At 39.7% G+C, this 17,486-nt stretch overlaps 1 pseudogene; it reads left to right on the forward strand.

Moving 5' to 3' along the window:
* Positions 1 to 16,893, forward strand: part of LOC132190751 (beta-amyrin 28-monooxygenase-like) — a 29,830-nt pseudogene extending 12,937 nt beyond the window's left edge.
* Positions 16,894 to 17,486: the final 593 nt, after the last annotated feature.

Below are 17,486 nucleotides of genomic sequence, written 5' to 3' on the forward strand. Positions count from 1 at the left end.
AATTATTAAATTATTTTATTATTTTAGTTTTTATTTATTTTTAAAATGTTAAATAATAAAATACTAATATTTTTGAAGTGGGACACGTGACAGCTGGATGGCCCTAAGATTTCTGTTAAGGCCATCAAAGCCATTAACTGGAGACTTTTTGTTGTAGTATATGTGTTACAAACATTATTTTTCAGTTGCTTTGTTATTAAAACTTTACAAAGCCATTATTATTTTTTAATCATTTAAATCATTAAAGTTTTATTTGCAAAGGTTTTAATTCTGTAATTATTGACTAGCTATTTCATACGTTGAAGACTTGGTCTTCAACGTATAGTCATAAGCTTTATATATAGGGAAAACTAATAGGGAAATTCTCTCTAGGCCCCTGTTTGCAACCTAGAGGAGGAGTATATTTTTCCTCAAATCTTTTCACGAGATTGTGAGGGGTTACTTTGTGTGTTTGGTGAAATCTCATCAAGAGTAGAGGAGCATGGCAGAAGATCTAGCAGCAATGTGGGGCAGTTTTACTCTGACTGAAAAGGAGGGTGCCATTGACGAGGTTCCGGAGGAGGAGTTAACGGATATTGGGATTAAAGGTCGAGCCTGTGTGGTGGGGAAGCTGATGTCAGACCGAAGCATCGGAAAGGAGATTCTGCGGAGCAAGATGATCAGAAGTTGGATGCCGACTGGTTTGACGACCTTTAAAGCACTGGGTAACAATATTTTTCTCATTGAGTTTTAAACTCGTGGGATAAATCGCGAATTCTGGAAGGGCGGCCTTGGAATTTCGAAGGGAACCTGTTTTCCATATTGGAGTTTGACGGGATTTCTCCTCCCTCCGAGCTTCCTTTTAATCTGGTCTCCTTTTGGGTGAGGATGTTTAACCTTCCTTTGGGTTGCATGGGGAAAGCAACTGGCGAAAGGCTGGGTTCTCATTTAGGTGAAGTGGAGGAGGTGGACACTGATGAGGAGGGAATAGGCTGGGGCAAATATCTCCGGGTTCGAATCAAACTAAACCTCCATAAACCACTCCTTCGAGGGAGGATGCTAAAGGTTAAAGACAAAATTCGTTGGGTAGCTTTTCAATACGAGAAGATACCGTGGTTTTGTTTTTCCTGCGGTATTGTCTGTCATGGAGTGTCGGGATGCCAAAAAAGAAGTATTCGAAAGGATATGGGGGAGAAGCAGAAGAAGGAATATGGTCCTTGGTTGAGAGTGCCCCCCACGAACCGCACCTGGGAGAATGAAAGTATCCAGCCAGCTGTTTCACCGAAGATGTCCGGAAATAGCAAAAGTTGGGATTTTTCTGGTTTCCGGCGATCGGAGGAGCGCACATCGGCGGGACAAGGGCACAGAATGGAGGAAGACGAGCCGTGCGGAAATCACGGGAATTCAATGCGGGCACACGATGGAGGAAATTCTGGCGTAAATGAGGAACCGTTACAGCAGGGAAATGCAACGGGAAATTTCCATGAAGAAGGGGATTTGAATTTGGCAGTTGGCGATAAGGAATTTAATAATGGCGTTCCTGATTTGGGCAGTAATGCGGGAATCACGTCCAACTCTAATAAGGAGTTTAATATGGAGGAGGGGATCACGATGAAGCAATCCATTAATGCCCCTCATGCAGTCTTTTTTTTCCTCAAAGAAGGGGAACACGTCAGATAGAGAAACGTAAGAGGTGGGAGTTATTGAAGAAGTGACGTGCCAACTAGCCAAGGGCATCCGGGTCCAACCGGAAGGAATGCAAAACAAGGGTGTAATGAAGTGGAAAAAACGTGCAAGGTCAGTAAAGGCTCCTTCTTTATTGAGTTCGGATACTCCTCTAGCAGGAGTACGAAAGGCGGATGCGCTTTTATTTCCAGAGCCGGTTGAAATTACTAGAAAGAAAGGAAAATGGGTGGGCCCAGAACAGGATGAAAAGAAGAAGGCAGTGGCTGTTGAACAGCCCCGCCAAGACCAATGAGTATCTTAAGTTGGAACTGTTGGGGGCTTGGGAACCCCCGCACAGTTCGTGATCTTCACCGTTTGGTGAAAGAAAAGCGACCCAGCTTAGTCTTCCTCATGGAAACTAAGCTTCAGGCTCATCGTTTTGATACTATTAAAAGTCGGCTAGGTTACCAAAGTGTCTTTGTTGTGGATTGTGTTGGACGCAGTGGAGGGTTGGCACTCTTTTGGTCCATGGATTTTACTGTGGAAATCCAAAACTATAGTCGACGTCATATTAACGCTATAGTAAAAGCAGAGGGGACTAGTCAACCTTGGAAGTTAACTGGGTTTTATGGACACCCGGAAGTAAGCCATCGGGCAGAGTCATGGAGCCTTTTACGTCACCTTCGCACTTACGATCCAACTCCTTGGATTTGTCTTGGTGATTTTAATGAAACATTAACAGATGATGAAAAATGGGGCGGAGGGCGTAAAGCCAGATGGCAGATGGACAATTTCTGGGAGGCTATTATTTCATGTAGATTGGAGGACATGGGTTATGTTGGTCCGGCCTTCACTTGGTGTAATAAACAAGAAGGGGATCTTTTCATTAAGGAGCGGCTTGATCGGGTGTTGGCTAATACACAATGGTAGAATTTGTTTCCATTTAGACAAGTGGAAGTTCTGTCCTCTTGTACTTCGGATCATGCCCCTTTACACGTATGGTTTCATCGAAACTGGGAAAATAGGCAAAAGCCACGGAAAAAGTTTCGGTTTGAGGTAGCATGGGACAAAAAAGAGGTGGAGGGTGTAATAAACCAAGTGTGGAGAGCAAAAGACAGAAGTGGTGGTGGTTGGGACACAATTCGTCAAAAGCTAGAAAGGAGCAAAGTTTCACTGCTCAAATGGAAAAAACTGAATAGGGACCCCACAGAAAATGAAGTTAAAGAAAACATGACAAAGATAAAGGACCTTCATGAAGGGGAAGGGGAGTGGAACCTGATCCGGTTACAACAACTTCAAGACCAAACTCAACAATGTATGAAGCAGCTGGAACTGAAATGGCGTCAAAGGGCAAAAGAATGTTGGCTAGTACATGGGGACAAAAACTCAAAATATTTTCACGCTTGTGCTTCCCAACGGCGGCAAAAAAATCTAATCTCCTCCATCGTGGATGACGATGGAGTAAGACGGGATGATTCTTTGGGTATCGAAGAGGCCTTCGTGAAGCACTTTACGGAGATTTTCTCAACTTCGGGTCCTAGGAGTCTTGAGGAATGCACTCAGCTGCTGCCTCTGAAGGTCACTGCCGAGATGAATAACCAGCTCCTGAGTTTGATAACGAGAGAGGAAGTTCACACGGCTCTATCCCAAATGGCACCTATGAAGTCCCCTGGCCCAGATGGATTTCCTGCGGCCTTTTACCAAGACCATTGGAATTTGGTGGGAGAGGAGGTATTTCAGGCAGTAAGTAATTTTTTCAATTCTGGTTTTTTTGATCCGGATGTAAATTTCACTTATATTGCCCTTGTGCCAAAAAAGAAAAATCCTAAGGGAGTCTCAGATTTTAGGCCCATTAGCCTTTGCAACGTGGTTTACAAAATCCTTGCAAAAGTCATGGCTAATAGACTAAAACATGTATTACCTTTTCTCATATCATGCAATCAATCGGCTTTCATTCCGGGCCGTTTGATTTCGGATAACATTATTGTAGCTTACGAAACTCTACATACTATGCATTCTCGCATGTATGGGAGAGTGGGATATATGGCGGTGAAACTCGATATGAGTAAAGCTTACGACAGGGTTGAATGGATTTTTCTAGAAGAAGTCATGAGAAAATTGGGGTTTGATGAAAAATGGGTCCAACTTGTTATGCAATGTGTTAATTCTGTTACATATTCTGTAATTGTAAATGGTTCTCCTGTGGGCTTTATTAAACCTACTAGGGGAATTAGACAGGGTGACCCTCTCTCTCCATACCTTTTCATTTTGTGTGCAAAGGTTCTGAGCACAATGTTGTTAAAAGAAGAGATGACTGGACGTTTGAAAGGGGTCCCAACTTCTTTCAAAGGCTCAAGAATCAACCATCTTTTTTTTGCTGACGACAGCCTTATTTTTTGCAAGGCTACAGAACAGGAGTGGACTATTTTGAAGAAAGTTCTGAATTCGTATGAGGAGGCTTCGGGACAAAGGCTTAACAACGACAAAACTTCGGTCTTTTTCAGCCGCAATACAAATCAAGCAACAAAAGACTGAATTTTGGCGATCGTAGGAGTTCCAGAGTCACAACGATTTGACACTTATTTGGGGTTGCCCGCATTGGTGGGTAGATCCAGAATCCGGGAATTCCAATGCTTGATGGATAGAGTAAAGAAGAGGGTGACAGACTGGAAGACAAAATTTCTCTCACAGGCCGGAAAGGAAGTACTTATAAAAGCGGTGGTCCAAGCAATCCCCACTCACTGCATGAGCATTTTTTTGCTCCCATCAGAATTATGCAGGGAATGAAACAAGTTGATGCAAAAATTTTGGTGGGGTCATAAGGAGAACGACAAGAAGATACATTGGATGAGTTGGGAGAGAATGGGAAGAGCAAAAAATTTGGGTGGAATGGGGTTCCGGGACCTTTGTTGTTTCAACAAAGCTCTCTTAGCCAAGCAATGTTGGCGTCTCATGCAGTAACCCGATAGTTTGGCAGCAAAGATTATTAAAGCAAAGTATTATCCCACGGGCTCTATTTTGACAGCAAAGTTGGGAAACAAACCCTCCTTTGCCTGGCGAAGCATCATGGCAGGTAAGGAGCTTTTAGAAGAAGGATTATTATGGCGAATAGGCAATGGGAACTCAGTCCGGATACGTAAGGATAAATGGCTCCCACTGCCAATAATGTATTCCCTGCAGTCATGCAACACAAGCATAGGGGAGGATGCACGGGTGGCCGAGTTAATGGTCGACAACCCTGCCAGATGGAATAGGAGCTATATTTTTCAGAATTTTGACGAAGAGGAAGCGATGGCAATCTGTAACCTCCCTTTGAGCAGACATCACCTAGAAGATAAGATAATCTGGCGTGTATCAAAGTCAGGGGAATTTTCGGTGAAGAGTGCTTATCATCTAGAGAAGGATAGACAAACAAGATTGACAGGAGAATGTTCAAAAGGGGGGAGCAATCAGACTGTATGGAAGATGATCTGGGGTCTGAAAATCCCACACTCTGCTCAAGTGTTCCTATGGAGAGCCTGCAACCAAATCCTCCCCACAAAAGATAATCTGAAGAAGCGGAAGGTTCTAGAGGATGATACATGTTTCTTTTGTAGTAACGCTATTGAAACTACACTCCATATTCTTTGGGACTGCCCTTCTTCCAGAGATGTATGGTGCGTTAGTGGCAGACAGATCCAAAAATGTAAGTCTGGAGGAGAAAGCTTCTGTGAGTTGGTGGAGCATCTGCTGGATTTTTTATAGCGAGAGGACATGGAATTATTGCAATGACTGCAAAGAAGATCTGGAGTAGAAGAAATGAAGTGGTGCATGGGGGGTTATTCTCACATCCCTGTGCAGTCGAAAAGCAGGCTAGAGAACATCTCCAGAAGTATCGCAAGGCAAATGAAAAGAAGGAAGAAGTCACGGAACCTCCTTTGCTGATCCAACAGAGATGGGAAGCTCCTCCGAATGGCTACTATAAGATCAACTGGGATGTTGCCATCGACCAAGAGAATCGGCGCATGGGAGTTGGGGCCATCATCCGAGACGAACAGGGGAACACCATCGCAGCTATCAGTCAACCAGTAATGGCCCTCCACGAAACCGTTTCAGCCGAAGCAATGGCTGCTCTAAGGGCTGTGGAATTTGGTAGGGAGGTGGGGGTATATGATGCTCTCCTTGAGGGGGATTCACTGCTTGTGGTCAAGGCTATTGGAGACCCAAATCAGAACTGGTTACGCTATGGACAAATCATTGAGGATATCAAATTGGTTTTGGGGTCTATAAACAGATGGGGTGTTAGGCATGTTAAAAGAGAGGCCAATCAAGCAGCCCATGGGTTGGCCAAATTCGCTATAAGGAATTCAGAGACTCAATTCTGGTTAGAGGAGACCCCAGGATGTATATCTGACATCGTGTTTTTAGAGCAATCAGCTCTTTTTTTGTAAGGCTTTAGCCTGTCCACCAATTTTTGAATGATATGATACTCATTTCCTCAAAAAAAACAAAAAAAAAAGCTTTATATATATATATATATATATATATATATATATATATATATATGACCGTTTAGAGTTAATAAGTATTACTGTATTTATAACAACTTTTATGCTTGGAGTTTGTTACTATACGTTATGACCGTTTGGTCATTAGACCTCCTTTATGACATTAAAAAGAAACTTTCCAGCACCTATATATATATATATATATATATATATATATATATATATATATATGTTGAGCTCTCATAAGGATAGGAAAAATCACCTACTTTTCTTTCCAATACGTATAGTGTTGTAAAACACTTGTTTTTTTGCATAAAGCCATATGCTATATTATTGGTTTTTTTTTTACAAAGAATATTTTGAAGTCCCTCATCCACTTTGACAATTGGGTTGTTCTATTACTCTTCGTTATTGGAAGTGCGTCCTTAACGAAGGTAGACGCTATAGTCTAATCATGGGAGGTTGCGTGTCAAATGATCTAATCGCACCGAGTTATACACTCCGGGAGGCACGAATCAACCTTTAAGGACAACGCTCTTGCGTGATTCTATAGCTTTGTGATATCTTTTCATACTCTATTTTCATCTCTTGTATTTTATTTATTTTATTGTTGATATTCATATTGTAATTATTTTATATCAATGAGAATTTGTGCACCATCCAAAATTATTTCTAACACTTCTCTAGTCCAACAAATCTGGAGAGGATCTGGATCCCATTTTGAAAGAGACATGCACCCTATGCCGCCTCCACATTATTCACATCTATTTTCCTTCTTTCTGTTTTGTTATATTTTGCTCCATTCCGAACATGCATGGCTGCTAGTTAAAATTTGCCAAAACAATGGTGCACTTCATTTCTGGTGGACAAAGTTTTATTCTAAATTAATTTTTTTTTTTTTTTTAAGAAAAAAATTATTTAATTTATTAAATTAATATTTGTCCTTATAGTATCTATTTGTCACGTTTTCTATTAAAAATGAATGGTAAAATCATATATTTTAAGGATAGATTTCTGTTTAACATAATGGATGAAAAAAAATAAAATTCTCCAAACTAAATTTGGAGGGAAATTTTGTCCATTTGTAATAGGCAATAGTAATAAAGAACTTGGAGAGTAGAGGCCATGATCGTAATCTCGAATTTTTATTTTCTTCCTCTTACTAGAATGAATAATGTTATAAATCACATTTTTATCTTAATTTGTTAATTGGGTACCGCTAATTAAATTTATTTATTTATTTATTGTTATTTTTGTCTTAGTTTGGAGGAAAATTTTGTTAATTTGTAATATCGATAGCTGATTGACTGTGCCAAATTAGCAAGGTGTGATAAAACCGAAATAAAAGTGTGGTGTATAATTTTTTTTGTAATTAAAAAAAGAAAAAAAAAAACTGTTATAAGTTTGTAAACTGTCATATATATGAACACCAAACATTGGGTGGGAGAAAGTGTATTTTATAGGAATGAACCAAAAATAATATACATAAACCTGGTTATAGCCGTTGGGATTTTCCACATGCAGTAGACACTAGCTAGAACCATTGAGCAGCTCATTAGGGCTGTCCTTTATGATTGAGAATTTCAGGCATTTGTAATTTGCAATGGATGACACAGAACGAATCGCGCCATCTCAATGTAGGAAAAAAAAAAAAAAGTTTAAGGTCGACTGGTATAGTTGATTTACCCACGATGGACGAGTTTCGTGTTTTGGGGTGGTCGACCTTCTTAAAAGAGAAATGATTTTTTTTTTGCCATAATTCTTCTCCTATTCTTTACTTTTCAAAATTATCATTGTATTTGTAGTTTTATGGTGGCTTTTATACATGAGTCACACAGATTCAATGGTAATTTTAAAAATAGAACGATAAAAGATATAAATTGGGGTTGGCAATAAAATAATGTGAAAGTGCATTAGGCTTTAATACCCAAGAGCACATCTTACGTATGTTATTTATAGATAACATGTAGAGTTCGTAATATTAGTAACTATACAATGAGTACGTATCTTACTCTAGCTAGTAGATAATATTTGAACTATATCTAATCTAGCTAATAGATAATATTTGAACTAGTCTAAGAACTATAATACAATCTAAACTCTTAGACTATGACATAAATATTATCTCCTTCTAGTGCTTTGATCTTTATCTCTAACAGGCAAGACCACACTTAAAATATGTTTTGTTTTTGTTTTTGTTTTTGTTTTTTTTTTTTTTTTTTCTATATTATTAATGTGGTTTGTTTTCAGCTAATCATTACAAACAAATGGTTGAGATTTAGCGAATTGTAGACACATGCAATTTTTGCCAATTTAAATCCCAGGTACGCATGTTTGCTGGTTCTTGCCCAATACCAAAGTTGCCTTTATGCATTTTCATTTCTTGTAAGTAGAGCGAGATATGGACCTCTTCCTTTGGTATCCACTTCAGCTTGTAATCCTCAGCATTTCTCTTTCTTTCATGATCTTGTGCATTTACAAACACAAACCCATTTTCCCCTGTTAAGGAACCAGCACATGCGTTGCAAAGTTCTACGCAGACTCTGTATTCACTTGTATTATCCTTATATTTGTTTTATCTCTTCCCTATTAAGCTCTCTAGTTGTATTAGTTCTCCTAGTCCTAGTTGCATTAGTTCTCCTACTTCTAGTTGTATTAGTTTTTTACTTAGTTGATTTCAATTGTAACTCTTTGCTTATATATATAATAAGAACGAAGCTGAGACTTCATTCCGCCAAAGAAAGTTTATTTGCTTTCTTTCATGGTATTAAAACCTACCACAGGACGAATGGGGGCCTACACTACTTACCCCGTTACAAGAACCAGGAACAATACCGGTCTGCACGTAAGGGAGGGTGTTGAGAAATAGTCTCACATTGCCTGTGGACAAGATCTTGTGCATGTTTATAAAGAATGGGTAATCCTCTATTATTGAACCGGTTTTATGAGATGAGTTTGGCCCATGAATGTCTTCATGGTATCAAAGCAATTAGAAGCTCTCCCTTGCTGACCCTCCAATCTCCTTGCTGCCGCACAGCACCTTTGCTGCCTTCAGAAATTAGAAGCTCCCCTTGCTGCACAATTGCTGCCGCACCAATCCGCAGCCCTTCTTCTTGGCATCAACAGCACCTTTGCTTGCCTCTCTCAAACCTAGCAAGCAACATCAATTCTCATGACGCAATCTAGCAACATTGCCGCTCTATCCTTCACGATGCCAAACATTGCGCATCTCTGTCAATCCAAGCTCGATGACAACAACTATCTCGGATGGGTCTTCCAATTTGAGCCCATCCTCAAAACCAATGGCTTGATGGGCATTGTTGATGGCTCAGAGCCATGCCCACCAAAGCTTATTCCATCTTCTCCTCCGAAAAAAAACTACTCTTGATGTCTCAAACCCATAATATATTCTCAGGGAAAAGAAAGACCAATTCATCTTCAATTGGTTTATTGCAACTCTAACTGCTCCACTTGTGCCTACTATCTATGGGTGTAAAACGTCCAATCAAGTATGGAACACCCTTGCCACTCGTTATGCCTTTCCATCAAGGTCTCACGTCACCTAATTGAGACGTCAACTTTAGACTCTCAGACAAGGTAACAATCCATGTGTTACTTTTATTCATAGTGCAAAATCACTAGCTGACCAGCTAGCTATTGCTGGCAGCCCCATCACCGATAATGACCTTGTATCCTACATCATAGGTGGATTAAGCCCCACCTACAATTCTTTTGCCATGACCTACTCCATGATAACAAAGAATACCACTATGTCTCTTGAAGAATTTCAATTTGAATTACTTGGACACGAATAACTCCTTGAACATCAAGCTGCCACTGCCAAACCATAATCCTATGCCATGACTGCTCAAAAGCTGGGTTACAAGCAGAGATTCAACAACAACCAAAGAAAGCCTTTCTCCAATTACAATAAATCCTATCCCTCAAAGAAGACTTTCAATGGATCTCCTGGCATCCCCCCAACCCCTGTTCTCTACCGAGAAAAAACTATTTCTGGAGGCTTCAGCAACTACACTCCAAGAAGAAATTCTCCTCGCAACTACACTCCAAGGAGAAATTCTCAACCTGGTCTTGGTACCTTCTCATCCAACAGACCTCTTTGTAAGATATGTGGCCACTCCAATCATCAAGCATTGATTGCTTTCATCGCATGGATTATGCCTTCCAAGGACGACATCCACCATTTAAGCTTGCTACAATGGTTTCCCAAACCAACGATTTACAAGATGTAGATGAATGGCTTGCTGACAATAGAGCCAATACTCACATCACTAATGACTTGGAGAATCTAACTCTGCAGCAACCATATCAGGGTGATGAAACAGTAGCAGTAGGTAATGGTAGTGGACTTAGTATCTCCCACACTGGCTCTTCCTCTCTTTTTTTTAGCTCAATTCAACTCCTACATCCCAAAAATATCTTACATTGTCGTGATGCTACATCAAATTTACTTTCAATTAATAAATTTTTCCATAACAATGATTGTCATTTTAAATTAACTGATACCTATTTCTTGATTAAGGACAACCTCACAGGGAGGATCCACCTACAAGGGGCAAGTGAAGATGGTCTCTACCCATTAAGGCTGTAACACTTCACCAGAAATAAAGTCAGAGCATTTACTGCATGAATTGGGATCAAGGTGTCTTTTTCAGTTTGGCACAACCGCTTAGGGCATCCAAGTCATCAAATCTTGCAGCATCTATTTCACAACTACTACCTTCCTATATCTTCAGTTAAGTCCAGTCAATCTATTTGTGTTTCATGTCAATTAGGAAAGAGCAAAAAGTTACCCTTTGCTGAGTCTAGTCGTGTCACCACTGCTCCATTGGAGCTTATTCATAGTGATGTATGGATTTCTCCTTTATCTTCAATCAATGGAAGCAAATGTTATGTTATTTTTATTGATGATTTCTCTAGATACACCTGGCTATTTCCTTTTCAACTCAAATCAGATGTCTTTGAAACCTTTGTTAAATTCAAGTGCTTGATAGAAAATTTATTTTCCCTTAAAATCAAACAACTTCAAACAGATGGGAGTGGTGAATACACCTCTCATAACTTTACTAAATATCTGTCAACACATGGTATTCTTCATCGAGTCACCTGTCCACATACATCTCAACAAAATGGAGTTTCAAAAAGAAAACATAGGCATCTCATTGAATCTGGCCTTAGTCTTTTAGCTCAATCCTACCTCTCTTCAAAATACTGGGTTGAAGCTGTCAGTACTGCCATGTATCTCATCAATAGACTGCTTACCCCAACTCTCCAAAATTCAAGTCTTTTCACCAAATTGTACAATAAGAAACCAGACTACAAATTTTTAAAAACTTTTGGTTGTGCTTGTTATCCCCTCCTAATACCCTATGATAAACACAAATTGGAATTCATAAGCAAACAATGCATCTTCCTTGGATACAGTGCACACCAAAAGGGTTACAAGTGCCTTGATCGCAGCCCCAATTGTGTATATGTCTCTAGACATGTTATTTTTGATGAATTGGTGTTTCCTGCATAGAGTAGAGCAGCATCTTCATCCCCTGACGAATCAAATCCTTCTTGATCCTTCTAATTTTTACTCTGTGAATAATTTTGATTTTATTACTATTCACATCTCATCCCCAATCACCTTGCCTTCCCAGCACGAGTACCTGTCCTTACAAACATTCATGCTTCCTCTCTCCCCTTAAGGCCTTCCTCTTCACCAACATCTGAACTCTCTATTCCTTTGACTACCCCCACTGCAAAATTGCTACCACCTACCCCTGAGCCTATCCCCAACCTAGATTAGTCCCCATTTCAGCTTTTACCTGCACCTCCTGAGCCAGCCTCTCCTCAGATTATCACAAGATCTATGACTGGAAACTCTAAACCTAAGTCTTTTCCCAACTATTAGCTATTCCTATCCTTAAAGTCAGCCAAGCATCCACTAAAATCCTCTCATACTACATCCCTCCCTTTTGTCCCTACCACATTTGCTCAGGCTGTCTCTAACCCTAAATGGTTTGCTGCAACGGAAAGTGAACTTCAAGCTTTGGCTGAGAATGGTATTTGGTCTCTCTACCCTAGACCTTCACGTCGAAACATCATAAAGAACAAGTGGGTTTTTCGACTAAAGGAAAAATCAGATGGCACTATTGAAAGATACAAGGCAAGACTAGTGGCTATGGGTTTTCAACAAAGAGATGGTATTGACTACATTGAAACCTTCAGTCCAGTTATCAAACCAGCCACTATACGGATCCTGCTGTCCTTAACAATCGACTACAATTGGCCCCTCAAGTAATTGGATGTCTCCAATGCTTTCCTTCATAGTCACTTGAATGAAGAAGTCTTCATGGAGCAACCTATTGGTTTTGTTGATGCAGCTTTTCCAAATCATGTTTGTAAGCTCAAAAAGGCCCTCTATGGTCTAAAGCAAGCCTCAAGAGCCTGGTTTCACAGATTGTCACAAGCTTTTCTCCATCTTGGTTTTGTTGGATCCTTAGTAGACACCTCTCTTTTTATGCTTCATCAAGGCTCTTATCATATTTACATACTGATATATGTTGATGATATCATAGTAAGAGGCATAGATTCATCTATCATGTAGTCTCTCATCCACGGCCTTCAAATGGAATTTAAGGTTAAAGATCTTGGTTGCCTTTCATACTTCCTAGGCATCCATGTCCTTTGTGACAAAACTGGCTTACATCTAAATCAAGGTAAATACATTATTGATTTACTTGATCGTGTGCAGATGCTTGGAGCAAAGCCCTATGCCGCACCCTACACTTCAGGCAAGAAGCTCACCAAGCTTGATGGTGATGCTTTACCAGATCCCACAACCTATCATCATATCATTGGAGCTCTACAATATGGCACACTCACAAGACCTGACATGGCTTACACTGTCAATCAACTGTGTCAATTTCTCCATTGTCCAACCACGGAACATGCGAAGGCTGCTAAAAGAGTTCTAAGGTCTCTTATAGACACACTAGATCATGGTCTTCACTTCACTCCAGGTCCTCTTCAACTTCAGGCATACTGTGACTCTGACTGGGCAGGGGATCCACTTGATCGCAGATCCACTACAGGGTATTGTGTTTTCTTCGGCTCTAGCTTAGTGTCTTGGCATACCAAGAAGCAGCCTGTTGTCTCGAGATCTAGCACCGAGGATGAATATCGTGCCATGGCCATTACAACTCCTGAACTCTCATGGCTTCGAATGCTACTCAAAGAATTGCAAGTTTCTTTCCATGATCCTCCTGTACTCTGGTGTGATAATATAGGAGCTATTGCCTTAGCTTCCATCCCATCTACCATGCTCGTACCAAGCATATAGAGGTTGACTACCACTTCATCCATGAGAAAATTCTTCACAAAGATCTTTGTGCTAGCTACATCCCAACTCAAGATCAATGTGCTGATATCTTTACAAATGGTCTTACCTCTTGTCGATTTCTTTTCCTCAGAGACAAACTCATGGTCACTCCCCCTCCCATTCCTTGGAGGGGGGCTGTTAAGGAAGCAGCACATGCGTAGCAGAGTCCTACGCAGACTCTGTATTCACTTGTATTATCCTTATATTTGTTTTATCTCTTCCCCATTAAGCTCTCTAGTTGTATTAGTTCTCCTACTCCTTGTTGCATTAGTTCTCCTAGTTGTAGTTGTATTAGTTTTTTACTTAGTTGATTTCAATTGTAACTCTTTGCCTATATATACGATGAGAACGAAGCTGAGACTTCATTCCGCCAAAAGCAAGTTTATTTGCTTTCTTTCACCCCCAAGCTTCCACCAGGTAGAAAGGATGGCCTTTCATAGGTGAAACTTTGGAATTTGCCAAGAATAGCAAAAGGGGCATTCCAGAGAGATTCCATGTCAAAACAACACTTGGAAATAGATTGGTTGACCCCTTGTAGAAGAATTGAAGCATTTCCCACTCTCAAAGAAGTACACATTTGCATTGGCTTGTTGGCTGTTTATGAACATCCAAGACAACAAGCAAGTAACCAGATTTGCAAATCCCTTCAGACTTGTTACTGCCGGCCTTGTAGCGATTCCGGTAAATCTTCTCGGTACAGCTTTCAATCGAGCCGTTAAAGGAGGCAAACTCTTTCATGAGGAGCTTTTGGGCATCATTAGAAAGCGAAAAATGGAGCTCTCTGAGAATATAGGGTCTGCACATGAAGACCTGTTGACTTGCATTCTCCTTATAACGAATGAGAATGGCAAACGAATGGAGGAGAAGGAGATCACTAATAGGATTATAGGTTTATTCATCGCCAGCTACGATACGGTAAGTTCTGCCGTTACAGTCATCCTGAATTATCTGGTGAAGCTTCCTCAAGTATACGCCGAGGTCTTAAGAAGTATGTTTTCACTATCATCAATTATTTTAAAAGTTTTAGCAAATAAAAAATTATAATTTTAATCATTTAATTCCTGATTATGTTAAAAAAATGTTAAATATATTAATCGTGTGTCCTCCTTAACCTCAAATATTAGACAGGGATAAGAGATGATCCACAAATGTGTAATCATTACCACTTGCTATCTTTGTGACTACTCTGTTAACAACCACACTGTAAATCCTTAAAAGTATTGTCGTGTGGTGGCTTGCTTTCCACAAGTCAAGTGTGGCCCCATTCTTGTTGATTTTTGTTGTTCTCTTTTCGTTCTGCACGTTTTTTTGTCTCCTTTTTTTTCTTTAGCTTCTTTGTAGAAGCTTTGAAAGAACAACACCTTTAATTATTGAAGACATCCATTCGATCCTTCAATGAAGAAGAGTGACATGGAGTTGCATGCAGAGCAAAAGAAAGCCGTTAAACTAATGATTAATTGATTAAATTTACATTTTCTTATCAGCTTAAACTTTTAGGATAACTGGTGATTTAATATGGTATCAGAGCTAAAGGTCCTATGATTGAACCTTGACTCTGTCAATTCACCCTCTATTTAAATTAAATATTCCACGTGTTGGGTCTCACCTATTAAAAAGGAGTTGGAGCTCACACGTGAGGGGAGACTTAAACTAATGATTAAGTGATTAAATTTACCTCTTTCTATCAGCTAAGCTTTTGGGATAACTGGCGATTTAACAAAAGCTAAGAAACTTTGTGAGAGATTTGATACATCCGTTTTGCTTCATTTGTCTCACTTGTATTCTCTCAGTTTTTGGAGTAAATAAAGTCAGGGATTTAAGAGAAGTTTTCTCTTTCTTTAATTCTTTTTTGGGTGATAGTGATAATTGGGTGAACCGGATGTTTTGGATTTGAGAAGTTTCTTTGTAATACTCTTTATATTCTATCATTTTGATGCTGAATTTCATCAAGATCATCTTCGTATATAGATGTAAGCTCGTGTTTGGGTTATCCCACATTGGTTCTGGAATAGGTTGGTGGTCAGTTTATAAGTGGTGAGCAAAAACCTCACCTCTTGAGCTAGTTTTTGGGGTCAAGAGAGACTATGACCACTCAACACTAGTATCAGAGCCTAAGTTCAACCAACAAGTCTCGGCCTAAGCGGAGAAACGATTTCTCTGCTAGACCTAAGATTAGATGTGTGAAGGAGGGAGGGAGATTGTTGGGGTTATCCCACGTCGGTTGTGGAAGGAGCTGGTGGCCAGTTTATAAGTGGTGGGGGAAAGCCTCACCTTTTGAGCTAGCTTTTGGGGTTGAGAGAGGCCAAGACCACTCAACAGCTCATTAAGCCAAACCATGTAAATTTTCGTATCTTGCCTGATTGTGTTATTTATTATTATACTCTTTTTTACTTCTTTCGTGATATTTGAATTATTGTGTTGTAACAAGTATCGATACAAACCACCGAATGTGGTACAAGAGTATACACAATTTCATAGACATTTGTATGCTTTTTTAGGCTCAAATCCACTATCAATAAGTGACACTTAACATGTAGAATATTAAAGTGAAATTGGATGTGAATTATGACGACAATGTTTAAACTCAAGACCTTTATTTTAACATTATGTTAAACTACAACTTATCCTACAAGGAGATAGAAAATTGTAAATTTTTAATCATTTAATTCATATTCTAAAAACCACATCAAACACAATAAAATGTATTTACGTGTTATATGGGAAGTAGTTGAATTTGATATGAAAGTGGTTTGTTTGGTTGACATAGAGCAAATGCAGATTGCGAAGTCCAAAGATGAAGATGAATTGTTGAATTGTGAAGACATTCAGAAGATGAAGTATTCTTGGAATGTGGCATGCGAAGCAATGAGGTTAGCATCACCTGCTCAAGGAGGATTCAAAGAGGTCACAACTGACTTTAGTTATGCTGGTTTTACAATTCCAAAGGGATGGAAGCAGGATTTCTCATGAAGGGCAAAGCATGAATACGCTATCACCCTGCACCCGCCTCCAAGTTCCGTCCCTGGAAGCCGAACTAGAACCAGCTTGGGATTTACTTTTCTGAATCCATTTTCTTGTAGACATACTGGACTACAAATTCAACACACAAAAATTCAGAATATTTCCTTGAACCAGAGAAGTTCGATCCTTCAAGATTTGAAGGAAGGGGGCCTGCACCATACACCATTTGGAGGAGGACCTCGAATGTGCCCTGGAAAGGAATATACACGATTGGAAATTCTCACATTCATGCATAATGTGGTGACCAAATTCAAATTGGAGAAAATAAATCGGAATGAAAAGTTTATATACAATCCATCACATATTCCAGAGAATGGTCTTCTGGTTCACCTACACCCTCTCAATAACTAGTGTCAAGACTTGGTGTAGTAAACCTTATGCCACCAGCTGTCTATCGTTAATCAGAAAAAATCTCAACAACTGAATGGTTTGTATTTTCCACACTTTCCTCCTTCGGTGGTTTTGTTTTGTTTTTTTTTTTTTCCCTTGCGTGGGTTTACACCAAATAAAAAGGTAAGAAAAGAATGATACAATCTATACGATTTGCTGTAGCCATGGGAGTGGTTGCTGGTTTGGCAAGAGCCATATTACTTCTTTTGAGTAAATCAACAATGTACTTCCTCTATGTGAGAAATAAATGGTTAGAGACAGAGTTTCGACCCCAAGAAAGAAAGTGAAATAGCTAAGGTCCTTTATTGCAAAGTCAGTATTAAGTAACTTGATGAGTGACTCAACGGCCAAAGGAGAAGAATCGGTCACGATAATGTCGTCAACATTGTTAGTTTTTGTCATGGCGTAATTCGGTGACCAATATCCTTGTGTCTGCATCACTGAAATTTAACATGTTTAGAAGCCCTCTGCTGCAGTTTCAGAACTCCTACAGCAGAGGATACTGCCCGAGGCTCATTCACTGACTTATTATGCTTAGAATCTGATCTCCACCG

Source organism: Corylus avellana, chromosome ca8, assembly GCF_901000735.1.
Source record: "Corylus avellana chromosome ca8, CavTom2PMs-1.0".
Taxonomy (NCBI): domain Eukaryota; kingdom Viridiplantae; phylum Streptophyta; class Magnoliopsida; order Fagales; family Betulaceae; genus Corylus; species Corylus avellana.